We start from the raw sequence: 7464 nt of genomic DNA, 5'->3' as shown, positions 1-7464 counted from the left end.
ATTTTCTTGCTCTTTAGATTCATCAGTGTCCTACTAGCATTTTTGTGTATCAGCAGAAGTATGCTCTTGACATGCTTTGTCGCTTCCACATGCTTGATTGTAAGGGTTCTCCCACACCATTTCAGTCGGGTGTCACTTTTTCTACCTCCTACTCCTCACCTTCAGTGGATGCTACTTTGTATCAGTAGTTGGTTGGCAGCCTTTTGTACCTAACACACACTCACCCTGATCTTTCTTTTGCAGTTGGCCTAGTCTCTCAGTTTTTTCAGGACCCTCATGAGAGTCATTGGCAAGCTTCTAGGCATATTCTGTGCTACATACAGGGTACACTTTTGTATGGAATTCACTACACTACAGGGACTCCACATATTGTTGGCTACACTGACTTAGATTGGGCTAGTGATGTTGATGATTAGAATTCTCCTAGTTTCCTACTAGCATTTTTGTGTATCAGTAGAAGTATGCTCTTGACATGCTTCATCACTTCCACATGCTTGATTGTAAGGCTGCTCCCACACCATTTCAGTCAGGTGTTACTTTGTCTACCTCCTGCTCCTCACCTTTAGTGGATGCTACTTTGTATCGACAATTGGTTGGCAGCCTTTTGTACCTAACACACACCCACCTTGATCTTTCTTTTGCAGTTGGTCTAGTCTCTTAGTTTTCTCAGGACCCTCATGAGAGTCATTGGCAAGCTTCCAGGCATATTCTGTGCTACATATAGGGCACGCTTTTGTATGGAATTCACTACTCTACAGGGAATCCACACATTGTTGGCTACACTGACTCAGATTGGGCTAGTGATGTTGATGATTAGAATTCTACTTTTGGCTTTTTCTTTTTCCTTGGCTCTGGTCCCATCACATGGTCATGCAAGAAGCAACATGCTTGAGCACTTTCATCTATAGAGGCTAAGTATAGGACCACATTTCTTGCTAGTCAGGAGGCTTTATGGCTTCATCAATTGATGACTGAGTTTGGATTTCCTCCTGATCACCCTACTATTTTGTGGTGCGATAATAAGAGTGCCGTCCACATTTCACGTAGCTCGGTGGAACATCAATGTACCAAGCACATTGAGTTGCATATGCATTTCATCCGTCAGTTGATCCAGGATGGTGTTATTGCATTGGAGTACATTCCTACTACTAGTTAGGTTGCAAACATCTTCACTAAACCTTTTGCATCGCCATGCTTTCTTCAGCTACGGTCAATGCTTGGGGTTATGAAAGTTGTCCTTGGGGGGATTGGTTGAGGCCTTCCTTCCTTCACTTCATGTTTTTTTCAGCATGTTGTTTTACCTCTTTTTGGGGGAGAGTTTTTCTCATAGGATTTTCTCTCTTTCCCCATTTTATAGAGGTTGCATTTTGTCTTGCATTGTACTTGGGTACCTAAAATGACCTCATTGCTGGGACCCATTTTGCATTTTTTTCCCTTGTTTTGTGAGCTTAAGGCATTCCCCTAAGTTTCACTTAAGGGGGGGTGTTAGAGTAAATAATTAATTAATTGTTAACTATTTATTCTAGTGCTTAAGATTACTTAGGTAAATGCATTTATTTAATACTTTGTATTTAATGCATGTAGAGGTTAGTTGTTGACAACACGAGAATTTTTTCCCTTTAGCATACTTATCTTTTCCACCTTTTGTGGATGTGTGCTGAGTTGTCATCCTTATCTTCTACCACATTCCAGCTTGTTCTACAAGCTTCCATGAGGCCTTTATAAGCGATCTCTCTCTCATTGTAAATTCATTCCATTTTCACATAGCAATTCTAATTTCCTATTGTGAAATATTCTTGTGTGGCTTTTGCTTCAAGCTCTTTGCTCTCTAGGTTTCTCTTCAGCAAGCTATTTGCATTGCAGGTGATCTTGGTGCATTATCGAAGTCGGATTCTCAACTCCTGCAATAGTGTGGCTGATTGCTTGGCTAAATGGGTCTCTGAGTATGCAATGGGTTGGAACATTGTTGATCATAGGATGCTTCCCCTTGATTTATCTCATAAGTTGGCTCAACTTGTAGACTAGGATAAAGCTCTTTAGTGCTCTTTGTTTCTTCTGTTGTTTTGTTCTCTTTGGTATTCAATCAAATTTTTACACCCCTTTTAGTTTAATGTCTTCCAGTAGGTAAAGGAAAAACCTAAAAGTAGATCCACCTCCTAGTTGCAAAACCCCTTTCCACCTCAATAGCAAAGAGATCCACCTTAATAGGAGTAATAAATAGGTAATCCAATAAGAAGGGGAGTACATTATGAAGCTAACTATCAACTAAATAACCAAAGAAGGGAGTTGTCAATGAATTACTATCTTGTCCATGCACCAAATCTTTGCCTCAATAGAATAAGAATCCACCCTTATAGGAGTAATGAATGATGCAATAGATGATAACCAGAACTACTACTCAGTCATCAAAGCACTAGACGCATCCTTAGGGTTGGGAATAGTCCCTAAACCAGCTAAAATAATGTACAACACAAATAAAAATTGAGCCCTTGAAAACTTTTAGCAATTGTTTGACCAACACCAAAAGAAAACTATTGTCCAACAAAGAAAAAGGGATAGTTCACCCAAAAAGAAAGAAAAATATTGAAAGTGGAAGCCACTGTCTACCAAGAAAAGAAAGGGCACCATAGGCTACAAGATCCTATCAACCTCACTAACAATTTATACTGAAGAGACTCTATCTTCCTACAAATTTTTTTGAATAACATGGACACAACCAACCATACCTCCTTATCTCTAGAGGACTAAAGGGATGCTCCAGTCCTTCCCAACAACCAAAGCATAATGAACTATGCATTTAGTCCCCATAGATTTAGCCAAAGAGAGCATTCTTCCAACAACAACCACATAACATATTGCCATAGAAGCAACACAATAACATTACAACCAACTCTAAAGAAATGAGAAAACACCAATATGATTCACATCAATAAATAAGAGGGAAAATACCCCATTCGTTCCCAAAATGGAAGGTTTATGTTCTACAAGCTACTAACATACTTTACAAAAAATTCTAAAGAGAAAGCCAAATCTAATTATCAAATTCCTTGAAGGGCTAAACCAACTAACAAGAATCTACAACCCTTCTAAACTTTAGGCTTTGCAATACCTAGCCATGTGCACCTTAGATTCATAAAATAAACTAGTTCCAAACATAAATCAAAATCTAGTACACACAATATCTCACAAAAGAGCATCAAACTCAAAGATAACTACTAGGTGTAGGTTAAATACCGATTGAAAATCAATTTTCATGAAGTATGAGATATGAAAAGAATAAAAAAAAAACATAAAATAAAATATGGCTGTGTATTTTAATTTTAAAGTTACAACAAGACCATGAAATTGAGATAAAAAAAACATGCAAAATTCTCACAACAGAGATCAATACCTTAACTCCATTGGGCACATGGGTCATGAAAGATAAGTCACTTGCACAAAAAATGTTATAATAATAGAAAATTGATCAAAGAAATGTTTTCTTTACAACTTTTTTTAACAAAATTCTAATGCAAACTACTTATCATAATCCATGCACAAATATACCAATGTGTGGTCTTCCTCAAGTATTTAATTGATTCCTTAATCAAAGCTCAATATCTCACAACAAGACACCAAATGAAACAAATATTTAATTTATTCACTTGAAACTTGGCTAAATGATATATTGGAGAGATCTCAACAAGAAGACCTTTTTCATTGAAATCCTTGAGCTACCTTTGATATATTAAAAAAGTGACTCATAATACACACACCCTACTGCAGACTCAACATTAATTCATTAGATTTTCTCAAAGAAATAATACAATGTTTCTCATACAATGAAACTTTTTGGAATATAGAATCAAAAAGAATAGAAACTATCAAAAATTTGGAACCATAAAGAATGAGAAGAGAAAGAAAAACATAGAAAAAGAAGAAATCCATTTATGATTTGATATTTTCATTTATCCACTTGATCCTTTTCCACCTTGTTGATGAACTCATTTCTCTCATCTCTCATCAAATTGAAAAGATTCCCTTGTAATTATAGTGATAAAGGACTCCAAACAACTTGAAATGATAAAGAAGCCTATAAAAGAAGCACCAAACAACTACTATGAACTCTCCAAAATGACACCAATAGAAGAAGATACCACTAGAAGAAGTAGGGAAAAATTTGAGAAATCCTCTCTTAAGAAACTTTATTAAATCATGACAAATCCAACATTATTTTGGGGAAAAAAAGTCTATTGGAAATTTTTTTTTCCAAGTAGGAAAAATTTCAATTTTATTTGGCAATTTTATTTGAATCATAGTAAAATTTCATAAAATTGAGGTTATTAATGCATTAATTTAGGAAGACGCATATAATATATGAGATGATTTTTTCATTAGACTAAACAAAGTAGGGATAAATTTGAGAAACCCCCTCCTAAGAGAATTTATAAAATCATGGAAAATCCAACATTATTTTTGAGGAAATTTTTTTTTCTATTTACAATTTTTTCCGATGTAGGAAAAAATTCAATTATATTGGCAATTTTATTTAGATCATAGTAAAATCTTATAAAATTGATGTTAGTATAAATTAATTTGGGAGAAATTATATAATATATGAGGTAAAATTTCCCTTCTAGTAGAAAAAATATATAATGTATGAGGTGATTTATTTCCTTTTAAAGGAAAAAATATATAATGTTTTGGCAAATGTGTTGCCTATAAATATAAAAGGAAATAAATGTATTGGAGATCAACCAATTTTTAATACTTGCAACAAGTAAAGTTAGTGAATGCCAAATGATAATTGATAATATATATCACAATGGAAAATGTACACATAGCATGTGTCTACTATTAAATGATTATATATTAACAGTTAACATTTTATTTAGGCCAAATGTCTCAAATGAAACCTTAATCTTCTTCAAGTCTCTAGAATGGTGATACGTCTCATTCCACCTAGTTCCACTTGTATTGTACATTAAGTAGATGTCAATATTAGTGACATTCTAGCTTTCACTTGTCCTGCACACATCAATTATTTTTTGTTAGCAGAGAAATTATAGTTCTATACTTATGGAAAAGATTTCCAAAAATTTTCATTTAATTCAATTGAAGTGGAAGGGTAAAGGGTTCGGGAAGATTCAAGAAATTGCCATGGAAACCAAGCTTATTTATATGTAATTGAGATTTTTTCTTCCTTGTTGTTCAATTTATATATAGTAATCACTTATCTCATATAAGTCACTAGTTTGGTGGGTAAATTATATTCAAGCCATTACTTAGTTTGTAGAAAATTAGTGAGGTTTAGCTAATTGCTCTCTAGTTAATTTTTTTTCTCTTATTTATGTAGATTTAGTTGGACAGTCCAATTTTTCTAACATGACATTGAAGGAGGCCCATAAGGCCTTTTTAGGCCCCTTCCCTCCTTGAATCTCTACTTGCCAATGTACCCAACACTAGACTTCACATTCTTTGTCCTAAGACACTACCCCAACCATCCTTAAATACTTACATGGCCACAAGTCAACCTACTACAAATACAAAATGCCTTAGCTTACAATTCCCATTAAATTCACATAAGAAAGATAACCAAGACCTAAATAGGTTTGGGCACATCTACATGATCGATCCACATCATGATCACACACTATGCACATTAAATGCACCAAGTTAGTTGAACCGATCTGCAAGAAATCCATTAAGAAAACTACATTACTGAGCATCAACAAATCCTCTAAGCATCTAGACATCATCGAGAAAGAACAATGAACAAGATCCCACAAGAATCTCATAGCAATCAAATCATAACAGAGCAATTAACACATGTGAAGAAACATGAGTTTCTCTAAGTTCCTTCAATGAACAAGTGCCTTCCATGATCAAGCTCCTTCAATGACTAGGCTCTTAGGGCAATACCACACCAAATAATGACCAAGAAACACTTCCTCAACCAAGTAATACACTTCAACTAAACACCAAGATTCTCCACCGAGCCCATTCAGTCAAGCCTCTAACCAATAAATACCATAGACATGGTTGATCACCTCCAATCTTCTACTGAAAATGCCAAAATCTTCAAGAACCTCAGATTCCCCTACATCAAGTGGGGGGAGGGGTGTCAATCATTTGTGTCTGTAATAAAACTTAATTAAAAATCATTAAATTTAGCTTCAATAATCAAAATAATGAGGAACAATAGATGAAAAGTATCCATAATGACAAAATATTTTTTAATCTAAGGAGACCCTTGGTCAAAAGGAAAATCCTAGTGGTGATCAAAACCACGATATGATATACTAATATAAATATTCCTTGTGAAATGGTGAGACCCTATTAGAAGCCAATTTTAATACAATTGGTACATATAATCTATTATGATTAAACCGTAGATACAAATTAACTTGCATGCAAGTATAAACAATACTAGAAAATAATAGATCACACAGAAAAGAACACTAGACACCAAGATTTAACATGGTTCACCAAAACCTTGGGCTATATCCACCAAATAACAAGTTCAATATTTTTACGATCCAGTGATTATAACCTGATTACAATCCATAATCCCTTACGGCTCAATACCACCACAAAAAACCATTTTTTGCATCACCATATGAAATAATCCCTAACCCTAAGCCCTTTTATATAAGAGTTTTTACCACTTTAGGGTTATAATTAATAATTACATGTAGGCCCAAAATCTTGATAAAATAGGGCCTCGAACCCCACCGAGGAATAATGGAGTATGTATAATACTTCCCTAATTGGTCACTATAATCTAACAATCTCCCACTTGGAGACTGTTCAGGCTCCACTTTAAACAAAAATCTCCCACTTGGAGACTGATCCTATAGCTATGTCTCTACTCCATGAGGCTCCCACTAGATCAAACCACCCTAGACGCTACCATTCTTTTATTGCTATTTAGTCTAGAAGACCAATCGAAGTTGAAGAGGAATTCTGCTTCTCCCTTGTCAGTACCTTTGTAAATGTATCTGCTGGATTGTTATTTGTATGTATCTTCTCCACCTTCAACTATCCATCATCCAAAAGAGATTGAATGAAATGGTACTACAATTGTATGTGTTTTGTCTTTGCATGTAGACTCAACTTCTTTGAAAGATGAATGGTACTCTAACTATTTTGTAAAAAAATAATTATCCATCTAAGGGTTTCCCAATTCCTCCAAGGAGAACTAAAGCCATATCATCTCCTTAGCTACCTCTGTAGTAGCAACATACTCTACCTCTATAGTGGATAAAGAGTTTACCTTCTGTAACCTAGAAACCTAGCTCACTATTGCCCCACTAATAGTAAATACATAACCTGTAGTACTCTACTTGGTATCAATATCCCCTGCCAAATCTGAGTCAACATAGCCTTATAAATCATTATTAGAGACCCCAAAATGTAAACACTTATTGGATGTTCCTCTCAAATATCTGAGAATCCATTTGACTGCATTCCAATGCCCAATTC

Source organism: Cupressus sempervirens, chromosome 5 (genome assembly GCF_028749045.1).
Source record: "Cupressus sempervirens isolate cs-2001-9-10 chromosome 5, ASM2874904v1, whole genome shotgun sequence".
Lineage (NCBI taxonomy): Eukaryota > Viridiplantae > Streptophyta > Pinopsida > Cupressales > Cupressaceae > Cupressus > Cupressus sempervirens.
This window is presented reverse-complemented; position numbering follows the sequence as displayed.